We start from the raw sequence: 19477 nt of genomic DNA on the forward strand, positions 1-19477 counted from the left end.
TGCCACGTGGAGGACTCCTTTTCGACAAAAATCTCTACTCACCGGAGGGTAATAACACTGAATTACAAAATTAGATTGTAAAGTTACTGCCTGTAAATGCTTTGATACGAATGCCAATACCGGTTTTTCACCAAAAACCAGACACTCGTAAACCAAGCCCGACGGCCCGATTGGCGTGGGTCAATCTAGAGCGGTCTACGACGGTAGGTTTAGGAGCAAAGATTGTTCCCCTGAAGGGACACACACGCGAGTTTAAGTGTTTCGAATGGGCCACCGAGATTCACCGCAGAACGGACACAAAAAACACTAGGAAAATATGTTATTGAATTTAAACATTTTACCACCTGCTCACGCACGACGGAAACAAATACTCAAATTCATCCTTAAAGTTTACCTAAGAAAACAAAAACGATAGACTATTCAAGCAATTGAATGAAAATGTAATCCTGTGAATTTAAAATCAAATGTTTTATAAATTTAAGAAATATATATAAAGCTTCAAACATTATTTTAGCAGTTCATAGATAGGTCTTGTAAATGCTTGAATACTTCATTGATAAGGCCAACATTTGACGCTTTTTGTGAGTCACTTGAAACTTCTATTAATCATAGAAAAAACAATGCACAAGGGGTCTCTCGATCTTTCTTACTCGTTTTGATTTTTCATTCGTTCATTCGTTTTATCGAATTGTTGATGGATTCTTTCCACAGTGGGTACAGTTAATTCGTTAAATAACATTCATCCCGCTCGCGCCGCAAAAGGTATTTTGATGGTGAATGTAATATGTTGTAAGCCGTCTCAAGCAACCGTAGAACTTGGTCTGAACTTCACAAGAAAATACCGCCCACCTCTCACCCGACGGAATTGCGCCGCGTTTGATCCGTTTTTACGCCGTCAAAGTTTGGCTTTCAGCTGATATTAAAAGGATTTTGTGTTGGGAATTTTTCTACCCTCGCTTTTTTCCAATTTGACTGTTTTCAACATCCACCGGTTCGCTCGCTAAGGAAACCCCGATTTCGGCAAATGGTTTTTGATTGCCTTTTGCTTTGTTCTGTTTTGCCTCTTCGTCTGCTAACTGTTCAGCAGTCGACCGTATTCATTGGAGCTACCGTGCGCGTAAACGTTGCGTGTTTAGGCTGCATTGGATAAACATCGAATCGATTTTGTTTGTTCGCTTCGTTCAAACGTCTCCTTGACACTCGAGAACGATGCGACGCAGCGATTGGTTTCCGCTCGGATGGTCTTACATTATCCCGAAAGTATTCACTCGGAATCACGAGTCCTGGAGCGTCTCCCAGCCAGCGTATGCTTCCGACACTGCGGAAAGGTCAAGTAGAACGACGACGACACTAGATGGTGTCACAGCCAGCAATGCAACAATAACATTCTGAACAACTCGCGGAAACATTGTGCACCATTTGTTGGCAGCATGAAGAGGGCGGAATGGAAAACAGGGATTCATTTGGAGACCATGACGCCACCATTCGGGGTGCTTTTACTTGATCCGCCCGATGGGAATCTGTGGAGCGATGAAGTGCTCGTTAAAGATTGTTGACTTTAATATCAACTTTCAAGGGCGTTTGGGAGCATATTTGCCATGAGCTACGGTTAATGGAAAACGAAATGGAAACACATTCTAATACGTCCTTGCTAAATGCAAACGATGACATTATCAGAAATTAACAATTGGATCAACTTCATGCACTTTGGGCCATTTTCAAACTGCAAAATAAAAAAGCAGCGCTTCCTAGTTTAAGCACATATTTTTATATAAGAAGCGAACATTTTTCCACAAAAACTGTTTCTTTTCTAATTCTTGCAATGCTTGAAGTACGATGATCTCAAACAACTGAAAGATTTCCAAAAAGAGACAACTTTAATACTGTACAGCAAAAACCCTGCATAGCGTTTGCTTTCATGGTTTTAAGTGTTCTCGGTTTCATTAAAGTTTCCTATATTTCGAAAGTATTTCTTATGTGTACACCCCGTTAAACAGCTCAGGTGGCCATAACAGTAACGGTCCGGCCCCAAATTGGCTATCGGGAGCCAAAACGGTAAAATCAAATGAAATAAGATCTCGAAAAACTTCCCACGAATTACAAAACATTCAACCCTTTTCAGGCAAACTCAAACACGGCGGTCGCTGACTGTTTGTTGTCCAAACAATCAACCGCCGGCCACCGAAATGACATGCGAGTGACAACCATTTTTCAGTCTGTTCGCTTCGGAAGCCTTTTTCCGGCTCCGGGCACGGTCCTAGACCCAAAACGGTTAAAGCGATCCATCGATGAAGCACTCTGGCTTAGGCGAGCAGTCTACTAGGAGTGTCTTATGGGGCCGTTTTTATTTTCGCCCCTAAGGAAGATGCGCCCGAAAGGACGAGATCTGATAAAACTTTTAACCCCAAACCAAATGCAGCTAAGGAGGGTTAGTACAGGGATGCTTCCTTCCTTTCGGCGGATTTTGGTGCGGTTTCCGAGCTGATGAAGACGTGAGCATCTTCGGCACCCAAACCCTGCGAATCCTTCAGAAACAACCTACGCCATTTTGGAATGCTATGTCGAGCCGCTGTAGGAACGACCCCAAAAAAAGGTTGCGAAAAAAAACTTCTAATGGAGCATTTCAATGGAAAGAATGACGGTAAGAATGGTGATGAAAAAAAAGTTTACCACCACACACTGGCGATGCATAAAACATTTCAGCAGATAAAGTTTGATTTCTTCCGAAGTCTGCCACATCACCCCCAGGCACGAACGAACAAATGCCAATACAATCATAAAAGTTATCGTGCCGCTTCGAAAGTTAGCATAAATACCAACCATGTATGCACTAACTGATGCAATATTAGAATAGTAAACAACATCAAAACAATAACAATTATGCATGTTGATCTTACTAAACACATACAGAGTGTGGAACGTCAAGAGAAGTTTGATTGTTTTATAAAGCTAACCGACTTTATACATACACTTAGATTGCACATTTACCTCAGTATATATTTTACATGATACTGTTCGATATTTAAGGAAAGTTCTTTAGCGGGAATTGTCCATTAAATACTTAGTTATTTAACCTTAAAGTCTCACTATATAAACATGGATGGTTGTTTAGAGGACTGAAATGTTGTAGTTTATTTTAAACGAATTAAATAAAGTGCTAGCGTCTAGGAGCCAAGCATTACTCTGAAGTAACTCAACGTCCAATTCGATGAACTTTATCGAGAGGAATGTTCTGTTTCCAAGACAACTTCAAAGAGTTTGGTAACGATGGCGTTACTTCACTTAGAAAGTCAATCTACCTCGGCACTACAGAAAAGGGATACTGTCAACACGTCTTGAGCCGAATTCCATAGGCTTGGGCACGTTCCTGTAATCCTTTCAAACGTGCCCTAGTGAACGGAACGAAAAATACACGTGCACAATGCGCTGTTATGAAATGTGATTAGCATATTTTATTTTACAAATTTAGCCGTATGTTGTTCTTACTACCATCTAAGGAATGCAAAGTAATTGTAAATATCAAGAAGAAACGCTAAGTTTTACCTGCGAAGTATCTGTGAAAATAGAGCAGATATTTTAATACTTAGACAACTGCATCAACTGTACATTTCTGTTAATCACAACCCACGATTAAATAAACATGTTTTTCACTTTTATTATCATTTCAGCATGACATTCGTTATACGAATACGTAATGTCCTTACGTCCTGCAAGCGTTATACTTCCGTAATGTACATAAACTAGTTTTACTTTAACTCTGTATGGTTTGAATTTAAGGCTAATTTTTCAACGTTCTGTAAAACAAATTTTTCAATTTAATATTTCATTGTTCCAAACAAAATTGTGATATGTCTTTTTGACACTTATTTTTATCTGAACCATTTAACCATACGTCTACCAACCGAACCATATGTTTTTCGTTACGATTGAATCAGTTCATCGCAGTGAAATGTAAATTTTCGAAACGTAGTTTACTATTTCTTAAATTCATTGATTCATTCATTCTATTATAGATTTTTTTTTGGTTTTTAAAAAGAGACTATTCAACGTTGTGTAAATATTCGATAAGATTGTGTAAAACCTTATAACAAACGTATAGTTCAAGTATGTTGTATAGTTATGTATGGTGTATGACCTATATATAGGAGACTCATTATGCTTGGCTGCAGCAGAGTGAGGGTGCTACCTCCACAGGATGGAACTAGCTCTCGCTTTGTTCCTAATCAGCTGCAACTATTACATTAACTTCTGTGATTGAGTTACTTGATTTCGTTCCTTTCTCCGAAACTGCTCATCAAGCAGCATTATGTGTGCCTTCCAGTTTGTTTGCTTTGTCACAAAAAAGGGCCCACCAGCCAACTCCAGCTGTCATTCTACGTCACTTCTGTAGGATAATTTCCCCCTTATAACAGCGGTTCGGATTACTGGCACGGCCTGGGTCCATGCGGATGTAGGAGATCATTTCCTATCGCAGACCCTTCACATCCTTTCCGGGCAGATGCACGATGGGACCGGCTATAAATATTTCAGCAGCTCGGAACATTTCTTCACCCGCTGAGCCCGAATCAAAGTCGGAGGTGTACTTGATAAATTAGTGATAGCTCAGAACAGTCCGAGAGGCATAAAAAGTAACACATTTTCTCACGTTCAGCTTTCTATGTAATCAAATTAATTTCTCGATAGGAAAGAGACCCTTCCTATGTGCCAAGGTTCTATTCTTATGCACGGCCGGCCCAAAGGTCACGACAATCATTCTCAGCTTCAAAGACTAAAGCTCCTGAATATCTTTGGCGAGAGCATTGTCGATTTTCGGCTCCGTTGCGACTATCTGTCACTTCCCAAGTGTCTCCGAGGCGATGGCTATTAAAAAACTACGCCCGAAGTACTCGAGCGAATCATCATTTTTCCGCTGAGAAAACAATCAAAACAATAGTCTTTCAGCGGCACGAAGCTTTACATCTTTCATAACGCTACGGCACGTGTCGAGCTTTCCCGAGAATAATAATTGCCCATCACGCGTGAGACAACAAAGCACATGCCATATTTTACAACGAGTAGCGGACTTTGCTGTTGAGCTCAACATGGGCAGTGCGTGGGTAAACAATATTATTTTATTAAGCACTTTTAAGCGCCCAATTAACGTACTAGACCGGTTTGGCAGTGATCCTTGAGTAATGTGATGCGAAAAATACCGAGAAGTTTTTCACTGAAGTATATTAATTTTTCATTTCATGCCGGCCGCAGATTCTTGCAAAATTGATTTGATTTTGTTTGTTTTAGCTGTGGGTGTGTGTTTCTTTAGCGAACGATTTCAATGTGAAAGCAGCAAAATAATATCAAGTTATGCCGTTTAAACTCATTTCAAAACTGTTCTCGCCAACAAGCAGTTGTTTGAAGTAACGTATAATGATTTTAATATTCATTGGTTCAATAATAATGTGTCTTTTAACATTTATCAAGTGGTTCTAAATCTGATTTATAGCCATTGTCATCGAATTTCGTAACTCTCACTGTTGCATGACCATTCGCGATGCCTCGGTTAGGTAATCGTTCTCCCACACCATCGAGACGCTTCGTACCGACCAAACGAATAAAAGCGACAAACCAAACCCGAAACAGAAGAAGTTCGATGCGCGCTCCATTTGCTTGAAACGAGATCGTAACTGAATGAGCCAGTCAATCTTTCGTAAGAAACAACTCTCCAATGTTTTTCCGAGCGAAGAAATGCTCGAAAGAAATATTTGCAAGTTATGATTATTACGCTCTGTTACACTGATTTCAAGCGATTGGCGCAAGTTTGAGCAGCTCCAGGTCGAGATAGGATTTGCTATGCAGTTTAGATGACTTCCGGTTGAATATAAAATATATTATGTTATTTCTATTTTTTTTTTTTGTTTATGATATGATAAACTTACCAGTTTAAACATAATATTTCAAAAACACTATTATGCTTCTTGCCTGCTAACTTAAATTCGATCAAAATGTGTATCTTTGACACATCCTTTTCATCAATTTATTTTTGATTTATTATTTATTACAAAAGTATACACATATCAATCTGAATAACGCACGGGCAAAATTTGCTTTAGCAATGTTAGGGCTTGCAAATAATCGGAGCTAAATGTTATTTTTTCCCCAAATGTTCACTGACTCTACACGATGAAAGTCACGATTCACGATTGTTTATATTGCAAATCATTTCCGATTAAATCCCCAACCACATCGCACTGCACCCTTTAGCCGTTTGTTCTGATTAAATATTATTTGTTACGCTGCCATTTTCGTTTAGCTCTAAGCTACCTGATTTGCGAAAACTATTTATGGTACAATAAACTCACCTACCCCAGTCATATCCACTGTCGGCCATAAGTTTGGCGCATTTCACGACCAGCATAACTTGGCCGGTCGACGCAATGGTTCGTGTACACTGAACGGTACGCGATGCGAACAATGTTGACACTAAATGTCGGCCCATTTGTTTCAGGGGCACCGGCACTTATCAATCTTCCCATTTCAAACCCAATACCCCGATGTCTAATGATCGAGTGACAAGAAAATGCTAATGAAACTACCTTTTCTCGGTGATACGAAGCGTGGAGGTGTCCAAATTGATGCGAAGACGATCAGTTTGATGGTAAGGATTTGAGGGTCACCGGAGCGGAGCGCGATTTGCCGCAAAAAGGAACAAAAAACGGCATAATCGAAATAACTGTCCCGCCCTCGGCTCGACCGTCAGAGACCATGACCATGGAGTTTGTCACCGAAGCCGTGACGAACGCTGTCAGCTGGTCATCGGGACGCTCATGAATAATGAACAAATCCGACAACCCGGTCATCTCAACCTTCAGCTGTATAAATATGCTTTTTAGAGAGATTTGATGATGGACTGCAATTAGATTTTCAGATATTAACCAAAACATATCAACCTATCTCATTGATCTAAGCCCTGGAAGTTTGTATTTGTATTTGTATTTGTATTTATTTCACCTTACTGTTATTTGCCCCTAGGGCTTTATAACGCCCCGAGGGCTTTAAGTTGTCAAACTAATTTAAAAAGATGCAATATAAGTAAAATTTAAATCTGAAAATGTATTTCGTTTCATTGAATAAAACAATCACAACAAACACTGCTACAAAAGAAGTCGAAATTGAATTCAATAATAGTATGGTTCATCTTACAAACACGCACTTTGACGGTTGATGAATAAAATCATAGAAACTGTTCAACAAAAACCCGATGCGTCCCGCACAAAGGGAAACGAGGGTCGCGAAGGATGGCAGCGAAGAAAAATTGAATAATTAGATTCCAATACTACGTGGACTGGCTTAAAGCTTCGGTACGCACTTCACTACTCCCGGACTGGTGGTAGGAAAAGTTGGCCATGGTGGCTTTAACGGGAGAAGACACTGGGCGAAGGACACCGAACAGAGTACGAGGGACTTATGCAGCTTAAACTCGGTCGTGGGGAGCCACTCCATTCCGAGTGCCACCAAGCCAGGCTGTTGCCAGTTAGTATCATTTTGTTGCGCTCGAACGAACCATGGAACAGGAGGCGAAAATCGTATCCGGATCACGCGAAAAAGTTCACCAGAATACGACAGACGCGCCTCCGCTTGAACGATTTTCGCCGGGCGCACGGTGGGATAAGAGATGGACATTTCGGAAAAATCAAACGGGTAGAGCACGGACTACGACCGGATAAAATCCGCTCGACGGTCGGAGAAAAATGAACTCTGTGCGTTTATACCTTACATGTTCAAAGGTTCCTTTGAAGCCTCCAACTTCGTTTATACCTAAGGCGTTGAAGTGTTTCAATGTAATGGATGATTGTTTCTTTTCAAACGAAGTCGTTGGTAATCATTTCAATAATTACACAATAAGATAATTAATTCATAAAAACTACAAATAGGATCCCCAGAAAAGCGATTAACACTCTTTTTTTAAATAAGAACCCTCAAATGTGCGAATTCGTTGAGAATCCGCGGCTTAAAACCTCGCGGATTTCTTCCCATACAAACGGGAACGAACGGATTTGCCCAAAGAGCTCATTTCGTTCACATTCAAAATGGCAGGTAAAATGAACATATTTAAGGGGAGATGAGTGAAATTTTTCCCGCGCTTTTTCACTTGAGTGACCTTTGACAATTCGATTCGAACGTATATTTTTCGATCGTAGTCCGTGCTCGACGCGAAAGTGTTGATAAATTAATAGTGACAAACTTAAATGATAGTCTGATCTAAAAAAAAAATCTTAGTAAAATTTCGATACATTGCTCAATGTTCTAGCTGTGCTATACAAAAGTTGAAAAAACGAAAACAAGTAACATTTTTTAATTTTTTAAACGAGTTTTCAAAATATGTGTGGTTCAGTCAATTTAAAACGAATTCGAATTTTGTTTATTTATCTTTGATTTGCAATATGTTCAAAAGTTTTACTTTAAGAATGTTAATACAACTTTTTCATTTTAATAGCTACTACACATGGATCTAAATTTTCTCATTTTAACAGCTACTATACGAGGATCTAAAGAGCAAATTTTTACTGGATAAAATGAAATGAAGGAAACATAAATTTTAATTCATTTAATGTGCTACCAACGGATCGCATTAAATTGTTGCATTACGTTATTTAACAGCATACTTTTCTAGTACAAAGACCTTTTCATACTACAGAAGCGCCATCCAAATTTCCAATAGAAAAATTGCGTTTAGTTTTTTTTGAATCAGTTTTAAATAAAAATAATTGTCGAGAAATTCAGCCAAAATTTAAAATCTCCGCTTTATTGTTCTAGCTTATCCCACTGTGCGAAGGAAGCTGTTGCGCCAGTTGTGCAAACGTTCGAAAACCGGAGCGACAAGCAGGTTTGGGCACGATTGGCAAAGGGATTGAGCCGCATTTACGAGTAACAAACACGAATGTTTCGGTATCCGACGTTCAGAATATCACAATGTCTCTGAAATATTATCCCATATTGACGGTATGCATATCTTGGGAAGATATTTACTTCGGAGAAAAAAGCCACACCTTGGATCGCGAAATTAATTTAACTTCGCAGATTCGCTTCGATAGCTTTCGAAGAATTCAAACTTAATGCACATGGACGGATATGGATTTCGGGGCTAAGTGAGCGTTCACACAATTTGCAGCTCGTAGTCAGATAAAGGCCATCGATTCTAGGATAGAATTATGAATATTTCGTAGCGACTCTGGTATTCTCTGATCCCAGAAGACGGGAATTAGTTTTAATTCCCCAAGGGCACTCAAGATGGGTTTCAAAGGAGAAGCTTACCGTAACAGGGCAGCCGCAAGACAAACGGCGTAATCTTATTTGGTCGGTTTATGACCACATCAGAGGAGCCGGGTCTGAACGTAGATCGCCGATTGACAAGAATGTAAAAATCACTCTCTTTCCCGCTCGACCATGTTTGATGGCATCACATGCGTGTCGGTGTGTGGAGAGGGGCTTGATGATCAATTGTATCATTTTCCGTAGCGCGTTTTTGGAAGGGCCAACTCGGGAGCGAGAGGTTTCGGGGTTTGGCAGGCCGGGAACCAGCTGGCTCCCACCACCGTTCGTTGCCGGTGCGGTGCCAAAACCCTCGAGTGCTTATTTGACAAAGGATACAGGGCTACAAAAGTCAATATCCGGCAAATATGGGTTTCATCACAGCATTCGCACCGTAAAATGACGAAGCTTTTCCATTTTTCACGCTCCGCCGGCGGAAAGAATGGCTTAATGGGAGAACCGTGTAGGTGTTCGGCAGGCGCGTGCCAGTGTGTGTGCGTCCGTTGTGTGCATCGATTGTAAGTGTGGAAGTAACAAGTGATTTCATAGCTGCCCTGTGTTTCAGTGGGAATGTGAATGGCCAGAAGGGCGGCAGAAAGTGCGACGCTGGTCTTTAATAGTTCACCGGCCACCACCGGCTGGATGGCGAATGAATGATGCTGGCGAATGAACGCAAAACGAATGACGAAGGACAGACGAAAAAGGATGACCATCTGGCGGGAAGGATTACGTAAACACTAGATAACCACTAGTGGTCGGATATGGCTCGGACGTCGTTTCGTACACTGTTCGAATGTATTGTTCGGGGGAAACATGAGAAAATAATTACATTACATTCCAATAGATTTGCTGGAGGCAAACGATGCGCGCTCAAATCAGTGCTCCACTACCAGTGTTTTATTACCTCCATCGTTAGGAGGACATACTATTCTCCTACGTGTCAATAAATTACCCTATTAAACAGGGTGCGTGACGAATTTGTGCAGTAAACTTAAACAAATTATTGGCTATGTTTGAGTACCAACATTTAGATAAATTCGACACCACTGAAAAGATTATTGTGCAAGGTATTGCTAGACGCAACGACATCGAGCTGAGGGAGCAAGCGGTTGGCAAGCGACATTTTATTTTGCACCACGTATTGATAACTACAAGATAGAGGAATGGATATTTCACATGGGTTTTATGAAGATGCCAAGCCTCAAAGCATAAAAACATAACATACCAATCGGCCACAAAAAACCAGGGCAAAATCACAGATCAAATAACAAGTTTATCAAGTGATACGTTACATAAGTTCCATTCGACGAATGCGACGTAGACAAAATATTGCGATATCGCATTTCCCATCCGCAACCGAAACGTAAGTTGCATCCATGTCCTATAACACCTTGCTCGAAGAGAAACAGTTCCCTGATCCGTAACCTACACGTGAGAGCCCATCAACAACCTGTTAGATCAAATGCGCTTTCCTTCCCGACTGGAGTAAATTCCGGTTCAGAATATAAACAACTGTAATGGCAAAAGAAACCCATCGACACTCGAAATGTTATACGACCTACTTCGAAAACATTAATGGAGCATCCAAATGCCTCAAATGCGTGAATGAATTATTGTTTACATCTTTCGCCAATCGGGTTCTGTTTTTAAACCACCTTAGGAAGGCTGCTAAATTGTGCAGGAAAATAAATGAAAGGCTAGCGTAATAAAAACCACTCATAAACCATCTTCCGTTTCGAATTGATTCATTTTTCTTCCTGTGTGTCTCTTCCAGGTGTGCACTGGGAATTTATACCGTCGAAACAGAAGCTATGCCCTCGGCGGAGCAGTAAACATCAGAAGGTAGAGAGATGAACGAAGACATCAAATATAAGCACTTAAGCCATTGAGTTATTATACTCAAAGTATTGTACGAGATAACGATACAACTTTGTTTTAGTGTTGTGAAAAAATGATATAGTATGTTTATTAATGAGAACAAATAATAAATATTCTACAGGCAAACATTAAACATTATGCTCGTCTGTACAAACTATATGCAAAATTTCCCCATCTCGTTACATCTTATCTAGCTAAAACACACAGCAGTTACTTGCGAACAACCCACATTTTGTCTCCAGAGAGAAACTGCCGGATACATTCTCCAACAATAGGATACTTAGGGAAATATACTGTTAGCTAAATTAAAATCCGACCGACCATGTGTAATAAGCCGGTCGCAAATGGACTCTGCTGGGTGGTATGAGCAAACAACATTTGCCACAAGTTGCCCTTTTTGCATTCCCGCATGTTGATTTTATCGTAATTTTCACTATAAAGCCCATTTTAACTCCCTGCTAAGTGGACTGACTGAAGAGCAGGAAAAACAAATATCTTTCGTATCGCAAACAATGGTGAAAATACCGGGCGCATAACTTTGGATATTTACAAATGATTCAATTAATTCAACTATACTTTTGCTTGGAGTTTAACTTAAAGCGCAACATAAAGTGTATTGTTTTACTCAATTTAATCACGCTTTGTAAACATCTCTTTGAGAAAGAAATTACTCAGAAATCCAACATTGCCAAAGTATATAAACAAATATTTCATAGATTTACGTCTTTTGCCAGCAAATACGAATCAAATTATTCTCTTTTGAATAAATAGTTCGGGTTTTCCGCTTAAAAGCACTTCGGACAATCGAAGGTTATAAAGCATGCAAATTAATGTATTTATTCATGTACTCATATTTGAAACATGTTTTTGCATATTAGATATGTTATCCTCTACAAATTTTTTTAGTTGTTACAATTAAATATAATTCATTTAAGCAACCGCACGAACAAATTCGGCATGAACTATCCTTTCTTCCATCCATTTGCTCTTTGGGTTGATTCAATTTTCGACCAGAAACAATAGAAGCTACCGGTTGCTTGGTTGTCATTGTCAAAAACAAAAAACTTTTGAAATACCGCAGCCCAACCAATCAACATATGAAGTGCAAAAATAAATAATTCATCTTTTCATCAACACCTTTTAATCCTTATATAGAATGTCACATGCTTATTTTTTATTCATAAGTTTTCGCATCCGCGAGAATAAACGATCAAAAATACATACAACTGCAACATACAACGTAAGCTACGTAATGTTCCCGCCGTTTACTTCTCTATTGGTAAGTAGAGTAAAAATACATAGTAAACGAAAAATAAATAAATAGACAAAGTTTCGTCACCGTCGAAAATTTAAACATCATCAAATATTGCGATTATTCCAGGGTGGCTGGAATCGGGACACCCTAAACCCAACCACGCAACAGCTCCAGTCTTTACCCACCCATTTGAACTAAAGATATTTTAAAAAGTGTAGAACAGATAAAACAATACAATATTGTAATTATTTGCAACTCGAACGTCTCTGCGAACTCTCGTTGTATATTTTTTCAGTGAAAGAACAATAAAGGAAGTAATATCCTTACTGTGTATCATTTACATTAAAGTAAGAAAACTACATGAAAAAAGATTTGAAAACTGTGACACACGAATGGGGTACCATTTTTTAGCATGAAATTATTCTCAAAATGGAGGGTTTACCTGTACCACTGTTTATATGTGTTATCATTGTAATGTTAAACATGAATATTGATATCAGAAATTACATGTAACAATCACTTTTAAAACAATCAACAGGTAGAGAAAGTTTCCTGTTAAATTTCCATCTAGTTTTTCTTCGGTGAACCGCAAACAGAGTCTAAAACATCTTCATATGATGATTGTAGAACCAACAAGAAAAAAAAGAGGAAAAATGCCATCATCATCACATTGCAATTATGCTGTTAGCATCCGGTCGGATGAAGTTTCACCGTCCATCCAGAAATAACCATACGATGAGATCCTTTTACATTACTCATAACACTCCTTGCAAGAAACGTGTCATAATTAGGAGCCTATTGATCTGCGCTCGTCCGAAACGGTTCGTGGGGTAAGATCAAAGAAGAGAAATCGCTCGATTTCTGAACTTTATTCCACGGCCGACATACGTGAGCGTCTGGTTGGTTGGCTGGTTGATGCTCCTTAAACTGCACTGTCAGAGCTGGTTGAGTGTTCCAAAGCGCGTAGGAAGTGATAAACGCTGAAAACGCGCCCAAGACTCGGTTATGATTTTCAACAGCATAGCCCATAAAAAAATCGTTTCAGGGCCGAGATGAAAATCATACGAATATGTTCCACATTGAGAGAAGAGACCACAGAACTGACGGAAGCCCATTCGGGAACTTGGTTTTGGCGTTTTTCTCCTTCTTTTGCACCATTCGGTCTAGTCCTTACCTGCGCTCGGAAGAAATCTTACACCGTCAGCAATGTATAATGATGGATGCCGACCGCAACGCCTAGCCGCAGCCTCCTCAGCATATGTGATGAACGAGCACGACCAGCCCTTGGGCGACACGTACGGTACGAACGTACGTTCCCGTAGAATTCGTTCGGCAAACACAGAGCGATGATATTATCGTCGGTTTTATGTAAAACTATTCAGATAAGTGGCTTTGAGGGTTTGCGGTACATTCCCCACGCAACACTGCGTCCTGACACTCAACTGCGGGACGCTGCCCGATTCCGCGGGCCTCACCGAAGCTTGCCTGTGCCTTATTTATTATCCTAACACGCTGTTGTTGTACCGAAATTGCGCGTGCACGTTTTGGAAATTTTCAAAACAAATACTCTACCGCTCGACCAAGTGGGAGGAGGAGGGGGGTTCTGCCCCAACAAGTGCACCGAGCGCACGAACCACAAACTAACACACCACCAGATTCAGTGACCAGATCACCAGATCACCAAGAATCGTTTCCAGGCACACACCCACACACGCACATACACATGAGCGGGCCTTCCGGGCACGGAATTGAGCAATCGTTTTTTGTGGTAAATTATTTCCCAACACTAGTTTACCTCCTTCGACGATGAAACCAACAGGCAGGAGAATTGCATAGCAACGCGCACGCTACCCTTTTTTAATCTCCACCAGAAAGCACTCCCACTCGACTACCCGACTACCTTCGACCAACTCGACAGAGGACGAAGCTGTGTTCGACCGCTAGCTTCGATCGACGCCGAAAGACTGAATGAACGGTGTGCGAACGGGAACGGTACGTTTTATCAAAAACCTCCTCGCCGTTCGCCGGATCGTGTCCGTTCGTTCCGTGCTTCTGCTAACTACTCTCACGGACGCTCTGACAGAGTGTTCCGTGGTTCCGTGCCACCGGTTGGAATGTTTATGCACAAACGAGCTACGGGAGAGGAAAACCCGACGCCCCCCAAACGCCTTCGGTACGGCGTGAGGCACCAGGCGCCTCCATCGGCTCGTTCAACCGGCATGAACGAAACATCTGTTTCCGTCCGAGGGCAAGGAGAACTTAACGAAACTGATCGAAATCGCTCTCTCTCCCTGCACTCTCTTCTTCTCACGGGTTGCCAGCAAAAATTAGAAGACCACACACAATTGATAGAAAAAAAAGGAAAACCCAACGGTAAACTGAACGCCTTGATGGAAAACGCCGAGCAGGACGAGGCAGGGTAGGGGCATCGGTGTGTTGAGCAGGCCATGCTTCCCGTCGGTTGTTTGTTTACTCGGAACACTCGCGGCAGTACCAGTTGGAAGCTCATACTGTGCAGGGGGCTGCTTTACCGTTTCCTTTTTTTCTCAGCCATTTGCCTCCGGATCTTTTTACTCGTAACTTCTGATGAAACAACAATACCGATGTGTTTCTTTTCGCAGGCGGTCTGTTTTGAACCACAAAACTCAATTGCCGTTCGTTTTCTTTGCTCAAAACTCTTCAGGATCATGCTCGGCTCAACTTAAAAATCTTAAGAAAACAGAAACGGCCCAATAATTAGGCTTGCGTGGGCTCACTGGAGCTCCGGGTAATATGAAAAGGGTTTTAAAATGATTGCTGTGTTCCATAGTAACAAAAAGCTGTACATCACCCCACTTTTACTAAAACTTTAATTGCAGAACGTTCAAGATACCGATATTTCTAAATCCATTGGTAATTAAGATTATCTAAAAAACGTGAAATATTTAACCAATGCTGGTTGTAATTGTTTGTCGATCTTACACAGTAAGTTCAATGGCTGCCTGGATATTTGGCTATTCTTGCACAGTTTTTATCTCACGGTCATACCAAAAGTTCAACAAAAACCAATGCTCTGATCTTTTTAGAACTGTACATACACATTGTACCCTCGCTGTTACATTTAAAAAAAATAGCAAAAAAAAACAAAAAACCAAAATTCAAATGTTCAAATGTTTTGCTACAAAAATAAGACATTATGTGTTCTATTACGAAACGTTCGCATGATTTTGAATTCCAAAGCTGCTAGACAAACGAAAATGGCAAAAATGAAAATGAACAGAAATATGCCAAACATAAGAGTATCCAGGGAAATATTGCGAATTTGATGAACTATGCGCCAAAACCTCCATCATTATTGACAGTTTCGTAACCTATGGAATCACATTCAAGGTGCTGCCTATATACGCAATACCATGGATACTTTTCCGTCCGTTGACTGAAATGTGAAGTACTGGATTACTACACCCGAAACATAATATCAAACATTTAGCGTGTAAAATGAAGTAGTATAACGGAAAAATATGCATATTATTTTAATTCCATATACTACCCAACGAGAAATTTTTGTGTTATTCAGGTGTAAAAGAATTCTCTTCAGAATTCTCTCACTCTTTTGCAGCAGATTTCCTACGCAATGTAGGTGTAAACAGAATTCTGAAAAGAAGTGTAAAAACAATTCTGTTTACACTTGCAGTACACCTCAAAAGAGAACTCTTATATCAACGTGACTGTGCGTTTATAACACCTATTTCTGACTATACGTGGCAAAAAACGTATACCCATTCGCTGTAGTTTATATGAGCTGGGTTCAAGATATCTTTTCTTTCCAAAATAATTATTTTCATGCAGGATAATATTTTTGTTTGTTTTATTATTTCGATTTATCGATGATAATAATATATACATGTCCGGGACCTCCTCTAGTTTGTGCTGGCTAACAGCGACCACGGATCGTAGCAGGCTCTTTCGATGTACGATGTGCAGCACCACTCCGTCATGGCCAGCGAAAACACTCAAAACGCGTTGATGTTCTTCCTTGTCGAGATATTAAAATGTGTGAAAAGCGCGGACAAATCATCATCAGTAAAAACTCTCTGCTATTGGTTCGTACACACTTACTTACTGTCTGGCGCGAGTTAACTTGGCCTCGGTTAACCAACTCGTGTTGGTCGATCCATGCGCCGCTATCCCGCCACCGATGCTATGTGACTCCCGGTAACAACCGATGATGTCCAACCGTCACCGATAACTGTGCCACTGCGATTCATTCTAACACTACCGTAGAAGCACCATACTTGGCGCGGGTCCAAACTTGGCGCACTTTCTAATATTTTCTTCGATATTAGACTATTTCCAAATTATTTCAGCCTAAAATATGTAGTCATATATTTGTACATGTTTGTACTATATATCCGCATCAAAACATGTAATTGATTTTTTGTTATTGAATGTAAATTTAATTAAATGAAAAATTCCATCCCACAAGTGCGCCATTTTTTACCCGCGTTAGCAACGCTGCTAAAGAGATGGTGAAACTGTTTCCAATCATTTATCCGCAAAGGAAAAATTATTAGGTATTTTTTTTATCAGAAACTGTTAAAACGTAAGTATTTCCAATGAATCGTGGTTATATTCGGCGCTTTTTGAGATTTTTATACTAATTTTGAAGCGAAAATATTTTGCGCCAAGTTTGGCTCACAGTGTTCCTAATTATTCACCGTGGAGAATATGACTGTTCGCACTGCTAGCTTTTTTTGAATCATAGAAGGCTTTGATGAATGAGATTATAAAAGTTAGCGATGAGATAGTTTTATTTTCACGAGAGAAGCCAAAGTCCGCTGCAAAAAAAAAAGCTAAATTGTTTTTTAAATTGATGTTGAAAAGTGTTTCTATTGTTTTAAGTTGAATTTTGAATAAAGCTGTTCAATTCGATGAACTACATCCATTTTATTTTAAGTGCGCCAAGTTAGGAACACATCGCGCCAAGTAAGGAACATTGCAAAAACCATGCGCCAAGTTAGGAACATAATGTGCTACACAAAGAGTTTTTGAAACTTGAAGAAATATCAACTTAAGAGTTTTTCACTTATTTTTCTTATATTCTATGGTAGTTAGGCTTGCACTGTGCAAAAAATGGTATGATTTGACCGATTATTGATTTGGTTATTCAACTTTTTATGCAGAATTTCCTTAACTGCGCCAAATATGGTACATCTACGGTACACGGTTATAACAAAAAACAACAAATGGGATGGAAAAACACAGCCTGCTAGTTGGCCAAACTTGCACCTTCACAGTAAAGAAACAAAGGTTTGACAGTTAGTTCTTTTCGAAACACCAGTGCCTTCCAAAAATACATCTTCGGTAGGTTATGAGGTGTACATGTCACCAAAGCCTACCAAAAATACACCTTTGATAGGTTATGAGGTGTATATGTCCAAAAAGCATACCAAAAATACACTTGGCAAGGTGTTTTTTTGGTAGACATGTACACTTTTGGTAGGAAAGTGCAGCACGGTTCTCCTTGGGTAGAGCCCATAAATATTAGAAAACATACATAAATTCTCATAACTTACACCTAAACCTTCTAAATTAAATATTGCGTGGCAAAAGTGGCCAAACTACGCTCATCTCTGTGAAACTAAAATTGAGAGATTAAAATTAACATATTACTGCAAGCTTTTTTCTGCTTATTCAATCTAGTTTTTACAAGTTTAAAGCAGTGTAGTATTCGTAAACAAAGCAACATTTACGAATGCTAATATTTCATATGATTCACAATTTTAATGGATAGTGTGGACTTTTCATTTCTTTTCAGTTAAAAGTCGCCCAGTTTTATTCAGATTAGTGCATTTGGGCAAAGGTATGCTTTGTTTTCAAGTCAGTTGAAAAAAAAACAGTTAACAAACTTTAAATATTTGAAAAAAAGGTCAAGTAGTAGCAGTCAAAAAAATAGGGTAAAAGAGTAAATAAAATTTTACCTTTTTGGTAAAAGAGTAAATGAGGCCCCGGGCTAGATTCTCCTCTTCCTACTGGTTCACATTTAGCGCCTGAAGCTATGCAAAGCGCGACACATGAATTCGTTTCGAATTTTTGAACGCTAACGGTTTGCTTAAAAGACCATAACGGTTTAAACTAATCACGCAGTGGAGGTTGAATGCGGGTTAATATACTTTTACGTGTTAAGTTACTAGTAACTAAACTATAACACACATGATGGACAGCATGAAACAATGAGTTTAGCCCAAGAAATGATTTGGAAACGGCGGCGCGCCCGCAGCGAGCGAAGCGAGCGGACTGCGCTAGGTCTACCGAAAAAGAGAGTTTATTATAGTTTTGAGAAATGAGAGGGGCCCGTGGGCCCCCCTCATTCCGCACCCCCTAGGTTGATTGCGTAGCCGAAATTAACGGTACACACTACGGTTCAAATACTCGGAGGTTGAATTTAACGAATTAATGTATCACCAATTGCATACATTCAGTTTAAACGTCCACAAGAGGTGTAGCCACGATCGAAAACATGGCGGCCGGGGCCTCATTTACTCTTTTACCAAAAATGGAAAGATTATTAAATGATTTCTTTATTACTTTTTACTTCTAACTTAGATTTTAAAATGGTAAAAGAGTAAATGAGGCCCCGGGCTAGATTCTCCTCTTCCTGCTGGTTCACATTAAGCGCCTGAAGCTATGCAAAGCGCGACACATGCATTCGTTTCGAATTTTTGAACGCTAACGGTTCGCTTAAAAGACCATAACGGTTTAAACTAATCACGCAGTGGAGGTTGAATATACTTTTACATGTTTATATACTTTTACATGTTTAGTTACAAGTAAGTAAACTAAACTACACATGATGGACAGCATGAAACAATGAGTTTAGTCGAAGAAATGAGTTGGAAACGGCGGCGCGCCCGCAGCGAGCGCAGCGAGCGGACTGCGCTAGGTCTACCGAAAAAGAGAGTTTGTTATAGTTTTGAAAAATAAGGGGGGCCCGTGGGCCCCCCTCATACCGCACCCCTTGGTTGATTGCGTAGCCGAAATTAACGGTACACACTACGGTTCAAATACTCGTAGGTT

Source organism: Anopheles coustani, chromosome 2 (genome assembly GCF_943734705.1).
Source record: "Anopheles coustani chromosome 2, idAnoCousDA_361_x.2, whole genome shotgun sequence".
Classification (NCBI taxonomy): domain Eukaryota; kingdom Metazoa; phylum Arthropoda; class Insecta; order Diptera; family Culicidae; genus Anopheles; species Anopheles coustani.